Source organism: Petaurus breviceps, unplaced genomic scaffold, assembly GCF_028583685.1.
Source record: "Petaurus breviceps papuanus isolate PSGF00001 unplaced genomic scaffold, PetGlider_PUasm1.0 184, whole genome shotgun sequence".
Classification (NCBI taxonomy): Eukaryota; Metazoa; Chordata; class Mammalia; order Diprotodontia; family Petauridae; genus Petaurus; species Petaurus breviceps.
Window position 1 is genome coordinate 3,220,505 of NW_027185793.1, and position 20,841 is coordinate 3,241,345.

General features: G+C 36.0%; 1 protein-coding gene across 9 annotated transcripts in view; it reads left to right on the forward strand.

Annotated features, from left to right (window-relative positions):
* Window positions 1-9,615: 9,615 nt before the first annotated feature.
* The window catches only part of PAM (peptidylglycine alpha-amidating monooxygenase), a 369,904-nt gene continuing 358,678 nt past the window's right edge, over window positions 9,616-20,841 (forward strand). For 3 of the 9 annotated variants that reach the window (XM_069088091.1, XM_069088094.1, XM_069088095.1), the window contains exons 1-2: window positions 9,618-9,733; window positions 11,341-11,436. The gene's annotated coding sequence lies outside the window, so the exon portion shown is untranslated. Of the gene's footprint in view, window positions 9,734-11,340; window positions 11,437-12,578; window positions 12,695-20,841 lie in introns of all 9 variants that reach the window. The other 6 variants (XM_069088092.1, XM_069088096.1, XM_069088097.1 and 3 more) reach the window with 6 other exon arrangements.

Here is a 20,841-nt window from a genome sequence, read left to right on the forward strand (position 1 = left end):
TATATCTTGTGTTATCCTGACTGTGACTCCAAGATATTTGAAATGTTTCCTTCTGACTTTTTGTAAAATTTTCTCTGGAGCACTGGAATTCTACTATAATATTATTGGAGTTTTCATTTTGGGATCTCTTTCAGATGGTGTGTAGTGAATTCTTTCAATTTCTATTTTACCCTTCTGGTTCTAGGATACTGGGAGCAGTTTCCTTGTTAATTTCTTGAAATATGATACCTTGGCTCTCTCTTTGATCATAACTTTCAGGTAGTCCAATAACTTTTTAATTGTTTCTCCTCGGTTTATTTTTCAAGTCAGTTGTTTTTCTGATGACATATTTCACATTTTTGTCTATTTTTTTGTTTGTTTGATCCTGTTTTATTGCTTCTTGATGTTTCATGGGGTCATTAGCATCCACTTACCCAATTCTAATTTTTTCTTTTTTTAAATTAAATTGGTTTGTTTATTTACTTTTAGTTTACAATATTCAGTTCAACAGTCCCTTGAGTTTCACATTTTCTCCCCCTCCTCCTCCCCCCACCTATCAAGGCAGAACGCAGTTGAATATAGGACCGACAAATATCTTCACATTAATCATTAGGTTATAAAGAACAATTATAGCTGATGGAATGATCAGTAAGAAAGAGGAAACAAAACAAAACAAGAAAAAGAAACATGGCAAGTAGTTTTTTTCAGTTTGCATTCAGACTCGGCATCTCTTTCTCTGGATGTGGATATCTCTTTTGATCATGAGCCTTTTGGAATAGTCTTATAACCTTACATTGCTGAGAGGATCCCAGTCTATTGAGGTTAGTCGTCACACATACGTTGTGTCTGTGACTGTGTACAGATTTCTCCTGGTTCTGCTCTTCTCGCTCAGTATCAGTTTATATTGTTATGAAGTCCATCTGTTGCTCATTTCTTATGGCACAGTAGCATTCCATTCCATTCATATACCACAACTTGTTCAGCCATTCCCCAATTGATGGGCATCCCCTTGAATACCAATTCTTTGCCACCACAAAAACAGCTGCTATAAATGTTTTTGTACATACGGGTCCTCCTTCCACTTCTCTGATCTCTTTGGGATATAACCCTAGAAGTGGTATTGCTGGGTCAAAGGGTATGCACTTATTTATAGCCCTTTGGGCATAGTTCCAGATTGCTCTCCAGAATGGTTGGATCAAATCACAACTCCACCAACAATGCATTAGTGTTCCAATTTTTCCACATCCTCTCCAGCATTTATCATTTTCCTGTTTTGTCATCTTAGCTAATCTGGCTGGTGAGATGGGGTACCTCAGAGTTGTTTTGATTTGCATTTCTCTAATCACTAGTGATTTAGAACATATTTTCATATGCTTATACATATCTTCAATTTCATCCTCTGAGATCTGCCTGTTCATATCCTTTGACCATTTATCTATTGGGGAGTGGCTTGTATTCTTATTGACTCAATTCTTTGTATATTTTAGAAATGAGGCCTTTATCAGAGACACTGGTTGTAAAAATTCTTTCCCAATTTACCTGTTCCCTCTTAATCTTGGTAACATTGGCTTTATTTGTACAGAAGCTTTTCAGTTTAATGTAATCAAAATTATCCATTTTGCATTTTATAATGCTTTCTAACTCTTGTTTCATCATGAAATCTTCCCCTCTCCAAAGATCTGACAGGTAAACTATCCCTTGCTCTCCCAGATTGCTTAGAGTATCAGCCTTTACACCTAGATCACGCATCCATTTCGACTTTATTTTGGTATACGGTGTTAGATATTGGTCTTTGCCCAATTTCTGCCATACTGTGTTCTAGTTTTGCCAGCAGTTTTTGTCAAATAGTGCATTCTTATCCAAAAGACTGGGGTCTTTGGGTTTAGCAAACAGTAAATTACTATAGTCATTGGCTGCTGAGTGTCATGTACCCAATCTATTCCATTGATTCTCTACTCTAATCCTCAGCCAGTACCAAGTAGTTTTGATGACTGCTGCTTTATAATACAGGTCAAAATCTGGTATGGCTAGGCCGCCTTTCCTAGCATTTCTTTTCATTATTTGCCTTGCTATTCTGGACCTTTTGTTCTTCCAAATGAATTTTGCTACTATTTTTTCTAGCTCTACAAAATAATTTTTTGGTAGATTGATTGGTTTGGCACTAAATATGTAATTTAACTTAGGCAAAATTGTCATTTTTATTATACTAGCTTGACCCAGCCATGAGCAATTGATGTTTTTTCAGTTAGTTAGATCTGAATTTTATTTGTGTGAAAAGTGTTTTGTAGTTGTGTTCATATAAGTCCTGGGTTTGTTTTGGTAGGTAGATTCCCAAATATTTTAAAATGTCTACAGTAACTTTAATTGGGATTTTTCTTTCTGTCTCTTGCTGTTAGATTTCATTAGAGATATATAGGAATACCAAGGACTTATGTGGGTTTATTTTATATCCTGCAACTTTGCCAAATTTGTTCATTATCTCAAGTAATTTTTTACTTGATTCTCTAGGATTCTCCAAGTATATCATCATATCATCTGCTAAGAGTGATAGCTTAGTCTCTTCTTTGCCTAATTTGATTCCTTCAATTTCTTTTTCTTCTCTTATTGCTACTCCTAACATTTCTAGTACTAAACTGAATAAGAAGGGTGATAATGGACATCCTTGTTGTACCCCTGATCTTCACCCTGATAAGCTTGAAATGCTTCTAGCTTATCCCCATTACGTATAATACTTGCCTGTGGTTTTAGATAGATGTTACTTATTATTTTAAAGAACACTCCATTTATTCCTATACTTTCTACTGTTTTTAATAGGAATGGGTGTTGTATTTTGTCAAAAGTTTTTTCTGTATCTATTGAGATAATCATATGGTTTCTGCTAGTTTTGATGTTGATGTGGTCAATTATACTGATAGTTTTCCTGACACTGAACCACCCTTGCATTCCTGGAATAAATCCTACCTGATCAAAGTGTATTATTCTCATGATGAGTTGCTATAGTCTTTTTGGTAATATTTTATTTAGTATTTTTGCATCTATATTCATAAGGGAAATTAGTCTGTAATTTTCTTTCTCTGTTTTGTCTGTTCCAGATTTAGGTATCAGTACCATATTTGTGTCATAAAAAGAATGTGGTAGGACTCCTTCTTCAATAATTTTCCCTAATAGTTTGTAAAGTTTTGGAGTCAATTGTTCTTTAAATATTTGGTATAATTCACTAGTAAAGCCATCTGGCCCTGGAGATTTTTTCCTAGGGAGTTCATTGATGGCTTGTTCAATTTCTTTTACTGAGATGGGGTTAAGTAGTTTAATTCCTCTTCAGTTAGTCTAGGCAACTTATATTTTTGTAATTATTCATCCATTTCACTAGATTGTCAAATTTATGTGCATACAACTGGGCAAAATAATTCCTAATTATTGTTTTAATTTACTCTTCATTGGAGGTAGATTCACTCTTTTCATTTTTAATATTCGTAATTTGGTTTTCTTCTCTCTCTTTTTTATCATATTGACTAAAGGTCTATCAATTTTGTTGGTTTTTTCATAATACCAGCTCTTAGTTTTATTTATTAATTCAATAGTTTTCTTAAATTCAATTTTATTAATCTCTCCTTTGGTTTTCATTATTTCTAATTTAGTATTTAATTGAGGATTTTCAATTTGTTCTTTTTCTAGCTTTTTCAGTTGCGTGTCCAATTTATTGACCTCCATTTTCTCTATTTTATTTATGTTTGCATTCAGGGATATATAACTTCCCCTAAGGACTGCTTTTGCTGTATCCCACAAGTTTTGGTTTGTTGTCTCATTATTGTCATTCTCTTGAATGAAGTTGGTTTTTGTTTCTATTAATTCCTTGTTTGACCCACTAATTTTTTTAGGATTAAGTTATTTAGTTTCCAATTAGTTTATAGTCTATGCTTCCATGGCCCTTTCTTACATATAATTTTTATTGCATCATGATCTGAGAAGGATGCGTTTAACATTTCTGCTTTTCTGCACTGAATTGGGAGGTTTTTATGCCCTAGAACATGGTCAGTTTTTCCATATGTGCCATATACCGCTGAGAAGAAGGTATATTCCTTTTTATCCCCACTTAGTTTTCTCCAGAGGTCTAGGATCTATCTTCTCTAAGATTCTATTTACCTCCTTAACTTCTTTCTTGTTTATTTTGAGGTTAGATTTATCAGGCTCAGAGAAAGGGAGATTCAAGTCCCCCAGTAGTATAGTTTTGCTGTTTCTTCCTCTAACATCCTTAACTTCTCCTTTAGGAATTTGGATGCTGTACCACTTGGTGCATAAATGTTTAATAATGATATTGCTTCATTTTTGATGGTGTCTTTTAGCAGGATATAGTTTCCTTCCTAATCTCTTTTAATTAGATATATTTTTTATTTTTCTTTGTCTGAGATTCTGAGACAAGGATTGCTTCTCCTGCTTTTTTTTTTTTTACTTTAGCTGAGGCATGATATATTCTGCTCCCGCCCTTTACCTTTACCCTGTGTGTATCCCCCATTTCAGATGAATTTCTTGTAAACAGTATATTGTAGGATTATGGTTTTTAATCCATTCTGCTATCCGCCTCCCTTTTATGGGAGAGTTCATCCCATTCATATTCACAGTTATGATTACTATCTGTATCTTTCCCTATTCTCTCCCCTGTTTTGCTTTTATTTTCCCCCCTTCTCCCTTCCTCTCCTTAAGAGTTTTCCTTTTGACCGCCACCTCCCTCATTATTCTCTGATCAGCCCCTTTCCCTTTTCCTGCCCTTCCCCCTTACTACTTCTTCCCTCCCTTCTAACCTTCCCCTTTCTTATCCCCCTCTTACTCCTCCTAGTGTCTATAGGGTATGATAGATTTTTATACTTAATGTAGTATGTTATTTCTTCCTTGAACCAAGATTGACGAGAATAGATCTCATGCAATGGTCCTCTCCCTCCCTTCTTTCCCTCTATTATGATAAGTTTTATGTCTCTTCTTGATAGAGTCTTATACTTAACTGATTATGTTATTTCTTCCTTGCCCCAGAATCAATGAGGGAAAAGCTCATGTAATGCTCATATCTCTTCCTTCTTTCCCTCTATTATAATATTTTATGCCTCTATGTGTGGCATAATTTGCCCTTGTAATGGTAATGTAATTTTGAATTTGAAGATCCCTTTGTGTTGGCAAAAGTAGCAGGTACTTAGCACTTAGTAATTGATCAAGCCTCTGTTGGGGAAGCAGAAGGTATGAACTCCTGTCTTCTGTTACTGATGTAACAGGAAGGGGTTGACTGAAACAGGCTGTGTGTATAGAAGGAAAAGCCCCAGAGAGGCACAGTCAGAATTTCCTTGAGACTGAGATTTGGTGGCAGAACAGATACAGAAGAATGGAGGACTCAGTCCTGAAAACTTGTAGTGGTGGAGCTTCTTCTGAACAGGAGCCCAGAGCCTGGAATCTGGAGCCAGGAGGCCAGAGCCAGGAGCTGGAGCCCAGGAGCCAGGAACCCAGGAGCCCAGAATCCAGAGCCAGGAGCCCCAGAGCCCAACAGCCAGAAGCCTAGGTGACTGAAGCATGACTGGGATGCTGAGACTTTGTTTGTTTGAGGCTTGGTTGAGCATTGAATTCCCTGGAGCAGCAATGGTGAAGGACCTGATATGGACCAGACCCTTTGAACTTTAGTGTGGAGCAGGACCTGCCTAGAGAGCTGGTCAAGGAACTGGGAGCTGTCTGCCACTGAACCCAGGTGACAGTTTGGTGAATCCAGGTAGAATCTGGGACCATGAAAGGGGATCCAGGGAATCTGAGAACAGGCCCCAAGTCAAGATGAAAAGACCTCTCCTTGGGTATTGAGTATTTATGGAATTATATTTTACTAGTGGCCTAAAGGGTGGAGGGGTTTTGTGTATGATAGTAAGACTTTGCTGAATAAGTGACTGATTGTACTTTGAGTATTTTGAGATATTGTTACTGATAAGTGACTGATTGAGTTAATTGAGACTTTGCCCCATGAGTGGAAGATTTTGACTATGTACTTTGAGACTACTGATAAGTGACTGATTGAGTTAGATTAAGAGTGACTATTTTACTTTGAGACTATGTTGTGAATATTATATTGTGATTTTCTGTGATAAGTTGTAATATTGTGAATGCTGTACCTTAATTTTCTGTGGATGTTTTGCTTTTGTCATGGAATAAATAGAGTGATCACTATACTGTGTAATCAGAATCTTAAAAGCTGTTCACAGTAGCATTCTTCTAGAAAGATTCTGTGCATGGCATTACACCCTTCACTGCTTCATTCTTTCCTCTTCTTCGAATGCAGTGCCTTTGCAGCCCTTAATAAGGTTTTTTATCATCATTTTGTGTAACTTATACCCACACCTTCTATTTATCTATATCCCTTTTAGATGTTGCCATAAGTATAGAATTCTTGATATTAACAGGTATCGGCTTCCCATATAGGGATGTAAACAGTTTGCTCTTATTAAATAACAAGTTATGTGTGTGTGTATGTGTTTTTCCTATTTACCTTTCTATGTTTCTAGCTCTGACTTTTTCATCAGGAAGGTCTAGAAGTCTTATATCATTTAATGACCATCTCCTTGCCTGGAAGATTATGCTCAGTTTCCTGGGTATGTGATCCTAGGTTGTAAACCAAGCTCTTTTGCCTTGGGAAAAAATCATATTCCAGTTCCTCCAATCTTTCAATGTAGAAGCTGCCCGATCATGTGTGATCCTCACTGTGGTTCTGTGATATTTGAATTGTTTCTTTCTGGCTGCTTATAGTATTTTCTCCTTTGCCTGATAGTTCTGGAATTTGGCTACCACATTTCACGAACTTTTCAATTTGGGATCTCTTTCAGGAGGTATCTGGTGGATTCTCTTGATTTCTATTTTACCCACTGGTTCTAGGATCTCAGGGCAGTTTTCCTTGAAAACATCTAAAGAGATGAAAACATCTCTTGGAATATGTTGTCCAGGCTCATTTTTTCATCATTATTTTCTGGTAGTCCAATAATTCATAGATTACCTCTCCTGGACCTGTGTTCCAGGTCAGTTATTTTTCTATTGAGATATTTTAACTTTTTTCTATTTTTTCATTCTTGATGTTTTGTTTGACTGATTCTTGGTGCCTTATAGAGACATTAGCTTTAATTTAATTGATTCTAATTTTTAGCGAATTATTTTCCTCAGTTTTTGAAGCTCCTTTTCCATACGTTTTTCCATTTCACACATTTTTCTTTTTTAAGGAGCTGTTTTCTTCATTGTAATGTTTTTCCAATTTCACAGTTTTTATTTTAAAAGAATTATTGATTTTTTCTTCTACTTCTCTAATTTGGTTTTCAAAGTTGTTTTTGAGCTCATCTAAGAAAACTTTCTGTGCCTGAGACCAGTTCATATTCCCTGTTGAGGCTTCAGCTGTGGGTGTGGAGTCAATACTGTCTCCTTCTGAATTTGGTTCCTCCCACTCACAATAATATGATTCTAGTGTCTTTGTCTTAGCAGTCTGTTTTTAACCCATTTTGAGGCAGGGCCTTACCGATGCCATTCCTCCAGGGTTCCCTAGCCTTCACTGTTTAAAATTTTGCTCTGGGGCAGTAATTACTCTCTTTTCAGGGTCAGAAGGGGGGATTAGAGCAACCAGGGTTCATTCTGCCATCTTGGTCCCTGGAAGTTTAGATAGGGGCACAGGCCCTGCATTTGTCTCTTACCCAGCTCTGTCAGATTGCAGTCCTGCAGTGGCAGTGGCCCTTGGGGTTGGTGGATCAACTTACTACCATGTTGACCAGGCCATATCCCGGCCTCTGCATGCCATGTCATCCCATCCTTTCCAGTTCTAATTTTTAAGGAATTATTTTCCTCAGGGAGCTTTTGGATCTCTTTTTCCTTTTGGCCAATTCTCCTTTTTAAGATGTTATTGTGTGTGTGTGTGTGTGTGTGTGTGTGTGTGTGTGTGTGTGTGTGCTTCACTTACTAAGCTGTCAAATGTCTTTTCACAATTTTCTTCCTTGTTCTCATTTCTTTACCTAAATTTTCTTCTCTATGCTTTTATTTTGAAAATAATTTTTTAACTTTTCTAAGAATTTTTGTTGGGTATATGTCCAATTATTTTTTTTTCTTTGAGGCATTTTTCCTTTCTTGACTTCTTTTTTATTTTTTTATTTTAATACTTTATTAATTTCTGATTTATAGGATTCATTTCCACCAGATTTTGATTTACAACTTTTCTCCCCATTTTTCCCCTACCTACCGCCCCAAAATATCAGTCCCACAGGATATCCCTTCCTCCAATCTGCTCTTTCCCATATTTTCTCCCATACCCCTTTCGACTTTTCCAGTGGATCTCTATGCCTGTATATCTTATTTCCCAATTACATGTAAGATGGTATTACTAATAGTATACACACACTCACATATATATATATATATATATATATATATATACATACATATATATTTGAATATTTGATTTTAAAACTTTCAATTCCAGATTCATTCCCTTCCTCCCTTGTCACCCACCCTTACTGGGAAGATAAGTAGTTCAGTATAGGTTGTACATGTGTGGCTAATGCAAAACAATAACATAGTAGATATATTGTAAAAGACTGACTATATTTCCCTCCCTCCTATCCCACCTCGCACTTGTTCTATTCTCTACTTTGATCCTGTCCCTTTTCAAAAGTGGGTGCTTCCAACTTCCCTCCCCCCCCCACAGCCTGCCCTCCCTTCCATCATCCCCTTTCCCCCCTATTCTCCTGGAGGGTGAGATACCCTATTTAGTGTATATTTTACTCCCTCCTCAAGCCAGATTCAATGGGAATAAGGTTGATCCATTCCCTTTTGCCTTCCTATTCTTTCCCTCCATTGTAACCATTTTCCCTTGCCTCTTCTGTATGAGATAGTTTACCCCAATCTGTCTCTCCCCATCTCCTCTCATTATATTACTCTCACATCTTAATTTCACCTTTTAAGTATCATCCCTTCCTGTTAAATTGGTCCTGTGCCTCTATCTATGTATACCTTTAAACATATATATATATATATACACATTCACATATGTATTCATATGCCCATATACCCTCATATATAGACATATATATATGCATATATATATATATTTCTAATCCCTTCAACTGCTGAGAAAAGTTTCATAAGTTACAATTTTTTTTCATGTAGGAATGTTAATAGTTCAACCTTGATAAGTTCCTTATGATTTCTTTTCCCTGTTTACCTTCTCATGCTTCTCTTGCTTCTTGTATCTGAATGTCAAATTTTCTATTCAACTCTGGTTTTTTCAGCAAGAATGCTTGAAAGTCCTGTATTCCACTGAATGACCATATTTTCCCCTGAAACATGATACTCAGTTTTGCTGGCTAGGTGACTCTTGGTTTTAATCCCAGCTCCTCTGACAGCGGAATATCATATTCCAAGCCCTTCGATCCCTCAGTGTAGAAGCTGCCAGATCCTGGGTTATCCTGATTGTGTTTCCACAATATTCAAATTGTTTCTTCCTGGCTGCTTGTAATATTCTCTCCTTAATCTGGGAATTCCAGAACCTGGCTATAATATTCTTAGGAGTTTTCTTTTTGGGATCTTTTTCAGGAGGTGATCGGTGGATATTTTCAGCCTCTATTTTGCCCTCTGGTACTAAAACATCAGGGCAGTTTTCTTTGAGAACTTCCTGGAGGATGATTTCTAGGTTCTTACTTTGGTCGTGGCTTTCAGGTAGTCCAATAATTTTTAAATCATCTCTCCTGGATCTATTTTCCAGGTCAGTGGTTTTTCCCATGAGATATTTCACATTGCCTTCTATTCTTTCATTTGTTTGGATCTATTTAACGGCATCTTGATTTCTCATAAAGTCATTAGCTTCCATTTGCTCCAATATAATTCTGAAGCAATGATTCTCCTCCTTAAGCTTTTGATATTCTTTTTCCATCTGCCAAATTTGGCTTTTTAAGGCATTCTTCTCCTCATTGCCTTTTTGAGCCTCCTTTGCCATTTGAGTCAGTCTGTTTTTTAAGGTATTATTTTCCTCAATCAGGCTGTTGACTCTCATTTCATAATTTTCTTGCATTGTTCTCATTTCTCTTCCCAATTTTTCCTCCACTTCTCTTATCTGCTTCTTAAGTTCCTCTATGGCCTATAACCAGCTCATATTTTCCTTTGAAGCTTTTGTTGCAAGAGTTCTGATTTCACTGTTTTCCTCCTGTTCCATGCTTTGCTCCTTTTTGTCTCCAAAATAGGAGTGTAATGTTGGAATCTTCTGTCTGCTTTGTTTCCTTTGCCTGCTCATTTTGCCACTCAATTACTTGACTTTTGGGCTTTTTGCCACAGTAGGACTCTGCCACCAGACAGGGGAGCTTTCGTCCCAATGCTGGGGTTTTCTCAGCTGCCAGACGTATTAGATGGGTGCCCTCTCTGAGGTCTCCACACACTCTGGCAAGCTGGACACACACCCCAGGACCTCCAACCTAGACTGCAATCCAGATCCAAGCAGGTTAAAGCAAGAGCGATTACCCCTCAGACTGGTGCTTGGTTCCCCTACTCTCTGCAGGCCAGGAGCTGAAGCTGCCACGTGGCACAGCCGTGCTGGCGTCTCGGCTTCTAGCCCAAGGAAGCCACACACTCCTACTTACTGGTCCCAAAGTCCAGACTGCACTTACCTCTCACTTTGTCCTTTACATCTATGTGTTGATAAATCTGGAAATGGCCACAGCTGCTGCTGATCTGCAGTTCCTCTGGCCAGTGGCTGGTCAGGCCCACCCTGGGGCTAAAGCCTCAGTGTGGGGCTGGGCTCGGCTCCCAGAGCTCTGTGTTGGCCAATTCCTGCCAACCTGCGGGGCTGTCCTCAGCGGGAGGTTAGCTTGTGTGTGTCATTTTGTGGGTTCTGCAGCTCCAAAGTTTGTTTAGAGTCCCCTTTTTACATGGATTGGGGAAGGTGGAAGCAGGAGCCTTGGGGAGGTCCTGCTTCTACTGCACCATCTTGACTCCACCCTTGAGGAAGCTTGCAGATTATTCTTATTTCTTTCAAATGTAGGTTTCTAGAAAGCCTCTTCTTTAGAAAGAGTATCCAAAAATCATTTGAAAGTCAAGAGATTTTGATTAAGGGTGAACCTCAAGGTAAAATTAATAGCCAGGAGTATTGGTCACATTGTTTAATACTATTTTCTATATAAATGTAATATTTAGTTTTTCAGTAATAACATTCTTAAACATGTCTGTTGAAAATGTGAAAATAATTGTGTCTATGAAAAATTCCTTTAAATATATTTTAATTTATGGGAGAAATAAATGTTTAGAAAAAAAATATTTAAAACTGTCAGCATCTTTCATGTGTTTCACAAGTTCTCTGTTTTCCTTGTGTTGTTTGCTTAGGTGATCCAGCTTTTTCTAGTAGTTAATCAAGTGTTAACTACCTGTCAGTCCAGGAACAAGTGAAAAGAGTGGCAGGTGGGAAGGTAACAGAGGGAGGTAAGTTGTCCTGCCCCAGGATTTGCCATTTTATCCCAATGTGCCTTTGGTGGTATGTTTCTCTGTATAGCCTTGATCCTAATTTGGAATATGTGGTCATCATTAACATATCATTGAGATATCTGTGGTTGGGTAAGGGCCTAAGGACATAAGTAGGAGAAAAACTGCTACTTCCTTTCTATGTTGATCATTAATTTTCCAGTGAACTTGTCAAAATACATTTTTTCTCTAAATGGATTAAAAGTATTTCTTAAGGTGATTTTTCACCACTTTGATTTATGTCTGTTCTGATTGCTGTATTTGCTGTCCTCTATTTGTGTGTGTGTGTATATAGTTTATATCTTTGTATATATAGTTTACATATGTTTTATATAGTTTAATTTCTCTGTTTCCTAACTAAATTGTTCTCTTAATGGTAGCATTTTTGATCAAACATGGAGAGAGCTGCTCTAAAATGTAAGAAACACAAGAGACAAAGAACATTTGTGTACAAGTCAAGACCTTTTTAGATGTTGGAGGAAATTACTAGACTGACATTAATTTTTTGAAGACATCAAAAAAAGACACTACCCCTCCCCCCAAAAACTCCCAAACAAAAAGCAACAGACAGAAATGGATAGATGATACATTAACCTACAAAAACATACAAACAACATAAAGTTTATTATAGTTTTTGGATCAGATGCCTCCTGGAGGAAGCATTTTATTACCATGAGCTACTATCATTTCCCATGAATGAGCAAGGAGAAGCCAAAGCACATGTCTGGGTGAGATTGGCTTTCATAACTGAGGACAGTAGTAGCAACTAGAATCTTTAGATAATTTTTGAAGTATCTAGAATAACTAAGGGTCTTCCCTAGGTTTCACACTATCTGTTTTATCTGTCTATCATTTTCTTTTTTTCTTTTTTTTGGAGGGGGGAAGACAGGGCAATTGGGGTTAAGTGACTTGCCCAAGGTCACACAGCTAATAAGTGTTAAGTGTCTGAGGTCAGATTTGAATTCAGGTCCTCCTGAGGGCTGGTGCTCTATTTACTGCACCACCTAGCCACTCCTTTCTATTATTTCTAACTTCTTTATTTAAAGTATGTTTATTGATGTTTTTTGTCTTTACATAAGTCATTTAAATTTCCCTTCTGTCAGACTGAATCTTCCATTGTGACAAAGAAAACAAAATGAAAATTTCCAGTATGGCAAACATATTTGATAAAATTTACAGTGCCCTGTCCTAAGTTCCACCTTTATGCCAAAAAAAGGAGGTATGTCTTTCATTATCCTTCTGAGGAATCTTTGTTAGTTGTTCTGTTTATAGTTAAGCTTCCTTTACTTATCTGGTTATTTATATTGTTATTGTCATTGTGTGTATTGTTCTTTTGGATCTGCATCAGTTTATTCAGATCTTCTAATGTTTCTCTGAATTAGTATTTGCCATTTTTTTTTCACTGTATATTACTATATTCATTACAAGTGACTGAAAATTCTTTATATCCTTTGACAATTTACAAGTTGGGTAATAGCTCTCAATCTTATGTACATGTACTTGAATTAATTCTCTATATTTTGGGACATTCAGATTTTATTTAGTGCAAATATTTTTCCACTCTACAGTTTTCCTTTTAATATTGTCTTCATTAATTTTATTTCTGAAAAACTTTTTAAATTTTAAGTAGTCAAAAATGGTCAATTTTATTTCTTATTATCTCTTCTATACCTTGTTTGGGTAAGAATTCTCTCCTATTTCTGGTTGTGATAGGTACCTGAACCAATTTTCTTCTAATTTTTATGCTATGATTTTTAAAATTCAGAGTCCACTGGAGCTTTTTGCATATATTGTAAGAGATTTTCATGTGAACATAATTTCTGCTGAATTGTATTTACAGCAATTTTTTTTTAAAAAGGGGGGCAGACTTCTTCTAGCAATTTTTATTCTTGGACTTGTCAAACATTGGTTACTGTTTTTTATTGTTTCTGTGTCTTACTTATTCTGTTCTACTTTTCTGTTTTTTAACTAGTATTAAATAATTTGAAAACTATTACTCTATAACATAATTTGAGGTCTGATAATGCTAAGTACTCTTCATTTGTGTTCTTATTAGTTTTCTTAAGATTCTGGACTCTATTCTTTGAAGTGAATTTTTGATTATTATTTTGTCCAGTTGTATACATTGTCCTCTTTGTGATTTGACTGGCATAGCACTAAATTTGTAAATCTGTTAAGGCAATATTTTAATTTATTTTACATCAGTTTGGCCAAAGCAAGAGCAGTGATTCTCTTTTTAATAATTTGTCTCTCTTTATTTCTATGAAGAATATGTTATATGTAGTTGTATAAAGGTTTTGTATATCTTGATAAGTTAACTCCTTGATGGTGTTTGAATTTGGCAGGTATTTTGATCATGACTTTCAGGTAGTCCAATAATTTTCAAATTATCTCTCCTTAATCTGTTTTCTAGGCCATTTTTTTAAAACAATGTGATATATTTCCTTCTATTAGTTCATTTTTTTTAACTTTGCTTTATTTTTTTCTTGATGTCTCATAGAGTCATTAGCTTCCTCTTGTCCAATTCTAATTTTTAATGAATTATTTAAATCTCTTTTTCCATTTGGCCAATTCATTTTTTGAAGGAGTACTCTTCTTTTTCTTTTTTTTTTTTAGGGGGGGATCTTTTTTGGAGGGGGAAGTTAGGGCAATTGCAGTTAAGTGACTTGCCTAAGGTAACACAGCTAGTAAGTGTTAGTGTCTGAGGTTGGATTTGAACTCAGGTCCTCCTGACTCTAGGACTGATGCTTTATTCATTGCACCACCTAGCTGCCCCAGGAATTCTTTTCTTTAATGAATTTTTGTGCTTCTTTTGCCATTAGGCCAATTCTGTTTTGTAAGGGATTTTCTTCAATTTTTTTGTGTCCCTTTTGCCAAGCTGTTAATCCTCTTTTTATAATTTTCTTACATTATTCTCATTTCTTTTTCCAACTTTTCCTCTACCACTCATCTCTTTAACTCTTCCAGAAATTCTTGTTGGGCTTGGGTCCAATAGCACATTTCTTTGAAGCTTTGCTTGTAACTGTTTTCACAGGGTTGTGTCCTTGAGTTTGTGTCTTGGTCTTCCCTGACACCGTAGTAGATTTTTATGGTGAAGCTCTTTGTTGTTCTTTCCTTGCTGTTGTGGTTGCTCATTTTTTCCAGCCTATTTCTTGATTTTAAACTTTAAGTTGGGCTCTGCTCATCTGGGAGTGAAGCAGCACTGTTCTAATCTTCAGGTTTTCCATGCTGCTGTCTTCAGAACTAGTTCTGGGGTCTATAAATGTTTGTTGCTTCCAAGGTAGAGTGATTCACGGAGAGGAGTGGTCAGTGCTCTTCTCATCTGTGTTCTGTCCTTTATTCAGGAAGTATCCCTGCTCCCCTGCAGCTCCAAGGGCTAGTGCTTGTCTTGGAGCTGCAAATAGGGTCCCTGCCCCCTTGTGACTGATCACAGAAATGTTTCTCCATCCTGGAATTGTGACCTAGAAATGCTTATGGGCAATAGAAGTGCCAGTCAGCACCAGCTCTACCCAGTGCCAGCAAAGGGTTCCCTGTAATCTTTTTCTGACCAGTTGTCTAGCACCTTACAGGCTCTGAGCTGAGATTTCCTGAAGCTGCTGCTGTTGCTGCCCTTCTCTCAACTACTTCCAAGTTCCACTGTTGATCCTTCTGCCCCTCTCTGGCTGTCTCTCACCCAGGTGTCACAGACCTTTCTTGCCAACCTTCTTAGTTGTCTTAGTCTGGAAAAATGTCTCAATTTGACCTTTTGTTGACTCTGCTACTCCAAAATTTGATTTCAGGAGTTATTTTAAAGTTGTTTAGAGAGAAATGTTGGTAGAGTTCACATGAATTATTGACTATTTTCCACCAACTTGACTCCACCTTTTGTTGGTAGCTGTTTTGAATGAAATTTCTCATATTGTTTGTTTATAGATTTTGTTAATTTTACATAGACTTGTAAATGATCATTTTAGATTTATTTTAATTTTTGCTCTCTTGCTGAAGCTATTAATTTTCTCAATTACTTTCTTTGCTGATTCTATTTTTTTTTAAAGGGTTTTTCTTTTTAAATTTCTGGTGAATAATCATTTAATCCTACTACACAAGAGTGGTGTGTCATTATATTAAAAGTTTGGTTTTTTTTGCAAAACTAATAATATCATTCTTTCTTTTAAAGTTTAAATTGATATCTTTTGTTTCTAACATTGCATGCATTTTCCAATATATCTTTCTAAATAGTATGAGAAATGCAAGTCAAAACAACCTTGAATTTTCACCTTATACCCAACAAATTTTCATTAGTAAGGGTGACCAAGGGTGAGAATCATCAGTCTTTGAGGGGTTTTGGAACAGTAAACACACTAACATATTATTGCTGGATCTAGGAATTTATCCACAGTTCTGGAATGTGATTTAGAATTATGCTAAGAAAGTGACTAAAATGTCCACTTCCTTTGACCTAGAAATTACAATGATAGGCATATGGCCCAGAGGAAGTCACTGTATATAATACCAGACTATTTTTGCTGAACTGTTTTTCCTTCTTTTTTTATTCTTTGTTATAAGGGATGACTCTCTTAGAGGTAGAAGAGGAAGGATCACATTGGAAAATGTAGTGAAAAAAATGTATTTAAAATAAAAAGAAATTAACTACTATGCATATGCATTTAATATTGTTGATCTTTTCATTCTATATGATACATTTATGCATAATGTAGTATTTATTTTAGTCTGCTTGTAATTTAGGAATTTTTATTTTTTCCTTACACATAGTAGATTTCATTTCATCCTTCATTTTCAGGCCTTGTATGTTATAACCAAGGCATTTTGTACATACTAGCTGTGCCTATACAATAAATAAATCTGATCTGGATCAAATCATGTTCTCGGTTGCATGGCCAAGGTTGTTTTAGAGCATGAATCCTATCCTGGCACATTCTAATTTCTGCTATTTTGATGTTCCATATCTATGGGAAATGAAAAAATTAAACTGACAGAAAACTAATCAGATTAATCCTTGGTCCCCTACTCACAATTATTTTTACCTTTTCATTTGTTAAATATCACAGATAGGCAATTTAAGGACCTTAAAAAAATTGAATTTATGCTTCCTTGTTTTTTAATGCTCCTTTGCCCTCCTTCCCAGCCCACTCAGGATAATGATTGTGGCTTCCTAGACCACTTAGGACATCACTAACATGCTTCTCCTATTCGATATTGAATTTGTTCAATATTGAAACTTGTATTCTGTGCTCTTTTTCTTCCTTTGGTGATAAATAATATGAAAAACTAATCTTTTCTAATAGAATTCAGTAAACTTTTACCAACATAACTACAAAGCATTGTGAAAGATTCTAGAGAATGAGATGAATAAGACATATTTCTGACCTCAAGGTAAAGATAATCAACAGGTACAAATAAGAACTATGACATGCAAGAATTCAGACAGTCCTGAAACCAGAAGCAAGGAATGAGAGATTACTTCTGGTTGGAGTGATCAGAAGCTCTCTAAAGGTTTTCTTTCCTTTTTAAGTGAACATTATGAAAATAAGCTCCAGAGTACTATACTTTCGTCTTCTCTTAGCCAAAGGAATAGCTCTAATCATGAGAATTTTAGTTTCACTGGTGGAGATGATAATATAGCAAGAGATACTTGAGGGCAAATGAGTCCTTTGTAGTATCATAAAATGTGGTGGTTATTTTCTTAATAGGCCTCTAGTGACCCAGACACTTAACTAAAAGTTTTATCTAAATTTCAAAGAATTATTTACAAATGTTAACAACAATAACAAGTAGCTGTGTGTCAAAGCAGATAGAATATTTTTGTTGAAGTCAAGAAAACCTAGCTTCAAGTTCTATTTCTTTTTTTTTCCTTTTTGGAGGGCAATTGGGGTTAAGTGACTTGCCCAAAGTCATCAGGCTGGTAATTGTGTCAAGTGTCTGAGGCCGAATTTGAACTCAGGTCTTCCTGACTTCAGGGCTGGTGCTGTATTCACTGTGCCACCTAGCCTCCCCCTCAAGTTCTATTTCTGATATATACTATGTGATCATGAACAAGTCACTTAACTGCTCATTCTCCCCTGAAGTTGCCAATTTGTGTCAGGGAAGGAGATTTCCGTACCGGATATTCTCTCTACTGGTAAACATCACAGCTTTGGATCCTTCTGTCTTCCTCTACTTTAAAAAAGGGATAAAAAGGTATGTGTTCTTGCTATTATTTTCTTGTCTTCCATTCAATGCCCATCTCACAAATTCCATTCGTCTATATTTGTGGTTAAGTTGCTTGAAAATATGACTTGTCATATAAAAACAATGCCTTGAAATGAGTTAGAAATAATAGAAGGAGCGAAAGAGGTGCTATAAGAATGTCAGATACCTCCCGATTCACTGTTACCATTATTGGAAAGACAAAAGACTACAGACATGTGGTTTTGAACTGTCATCAATTCTGCAAAGATCTTTCCCTGGAATATCCTTGCTAGTTAATTTAATGTCTTTAGTATTCAATAAATATGTTCTATAATGATTCTGCTGCTTTTAAATCTTCATATTCATCCCCTAAAAGGCTACCTTCTGCAAGGTGAATATATTTTTGCTTTGAGCCTTCCTATTTTAAAAATTTTATTTAGACCCACTATAGATTCACTCATTCCAATGGGTATAATGCTCATGGGAATGCAATAATGCAAGATGGTTTTGAAGGACACTTTCATTTTCTAGTGTGTTTTCTCAGCAGGTGGTTAATGTTTTCTGTACTGCAAAAGCAGTGTTCAGAGCTGAATGTTACAATATTTTCAAAAAGCAGCATTTTCATTCTGCATAAAATAGCACAATAATTCCTACCTTTTTGATAATGCCTTGCATATAGGTGTTGTTGACATATAAATATACACTTTAGGATGGCATTATAAAAAAAGAGAAAAAACAGATCCTAGGATACAGCAACAATTTTCAAGTATATTCAAATCATACCCAATACTTTCCATTAAAAATATTTAACATACATATCCCTTGCTCTCATCTTCATATTCCTATTCTCATACTCTCATTCAACATAAGAAACACATTTTGTTCCTAAAGTTGTCTCCCTTGCAACCATTTTTATTTTTTTCTTGATGTTTCTCTAGTTGGTTTCTTACTCTTTCCTCTTAAAAGTCTTAGTAGTGACTGTAGTAGTTAATATTCTATACCTTTAACCTTACTCATTTTTAAAAGAAATAAAATAATAAGGAGGCAGAGTGACTTAGTGAATAAAGAGCTGGCCTCAGAGTCAGAAAGACCTGGGTGTCTTTCCTCTATGTTTCTCCTGAAACATAGACGTTGTATAATGTGTGTGATTGGTGTTGTCACAACCTTTCATTTCCCCTTAGGCAACTCTTTAAGACCATGAGTTGCAGAAAAGTTGCCAATATTTTTGGTAAAGAAAGTTTCCTCATTGGGAGTTTCTGATACCATTGAAATCACAGATCCAGTTTTATCTAATAATAAAGGAGCAAATGATTTTTTATGGGCAGGAACTAGAACTTCTATGGCCTGAAATAAAAGTCAATGGCAGAGGTACCTAAGAAATAGCACTTTTATTGTGCTCCCAAATCCAATTTTGAGTTGTATGACAGTAGCTCTAAAACCATATTAAATTGAATTGAATTCAACAAGTGCCTACTGGTTGCCAGGAGACTTTGAAGATACAAAAACTAACCAAAAAAACCGGTCTTGGCCCTAACCAAGTTTTCGTTTTACCAATGAATTTTAAATTATGTAGAGCATAATTTATATACTAGATGTTATTAGACACAGTGAGTAGAGCTTCCTTTATAGTCAAAAAAGCCTAACTTCAAATTTTGCCTCTGACATCTCACCCTGTCACCTTGGGCAAGTCAGTTGACCTATAGAGCAGCTGCCAATCTGCATTGAAAAGGGCACTAGTATATTGGGTGGCTTGGTGGTGCAATGAATAGAGCACTGGCCCTGGAGTCAGGAGGAGCTGAGTTCAAATCCGGCCTCAGACACTTAACACTTACTAGCTGTGGGACTTTGGGCAAGTCACTTAACCCCAATTGCCCTGCCTTCCCCCTCCAAAAAAGCCCCCCCCCCCAAAAAAAAGGGAGTGTTCATATTGGGATGTCTAATATCTTTGAAATCATAGATCTTGTCTTCCCCCTCTAAAATTATATATATACATATATATATATATACACATACATTTATAAATGAAAAATACACACACACACACACACACACACACACACACATATATATATATACATACATACATCAAAGTATATGTTGAACAAAACTCTTGAGATGCACGAAGTTGAATATTGAAGTAGAGAAGGACATTGGTTAATGACCAATATTATTCTGGTGTAGAAGAATCATAGTTTGAGATCTTGAAGGAATTGTAGATATAATCTAATCCAACCTCTTATTTTTATAAATGAGGAAACTGAGACCAAGAGACTTACCTATAAAGATAATGAACAGAGGCAGGATTTGAATTCATGTTCTCTGAGTAGAAATTCAGTTCTCTTTCCACTATACCATACTAATGAGGAAGGTTTACTGCAAATTGCTAAATACTGTGTATAGAGCTGTATTGGCAAAAACCCCTGTATTTCCTTTATGGTATAGTGATTCAACAAACATTTATAAGTGCCCCTATGTGCCAAGCACTGTGCTAAGGGCTGAGGGGACAAAGAAGAGCAAAAAACAGTCCCTGCTCTTAAGAATCTCATGGTCTAGTAATACACACAAAAGTTGGGATTTTTGCCACTGGCCTTTATGTCTTTATAGGAACCTAGTGTGTTGGTTTTAGCTTGTTATTATCCTCAAGAGGATGAATTCTAGTTTTTGCTTATCCCCTTGGGTAATACTGAGTTTTCAGAGAGGCAAAGCAGTGGATTTTTAAAAAATTATATGGTAAAACTTGTATGAAGAGATGAGGTTTCTGAAGATTTAGGCATCAGAAACTCACTTCAAAGTAGCTTATGATTCTCATTTATAACTAGAGAGAATTAATCATCTTTCAATAATGCTTTGAAGTATTTTTTTTAAAACACAACATGAGTTCATGAATAAAACTAACCACCTTAGTAGGTGCTGTACATTATTTCACTTGCCTGTGGCCTTTAGTGATAGAAATTCAAATTCTGATTAGTTTGTGAGTTTCAAATCAACCTAGTTAGTATTCAATGCAATTTTTCTTTCATGTAATGAAGACTTCTTCCAGAAAAATAGCTTTTCATAAGTATAGGATCAAAAGAGCAGGGGTAGAATGAATATGGGTGAAGTTTCATTTTAGCTTCATTTTGTTTAGTTTGTATACAGCTTTAGTTTTTTTTTAATTGCTTGTAATGTTTTAGAACTTTGGCCTACAAATGAGGGGCC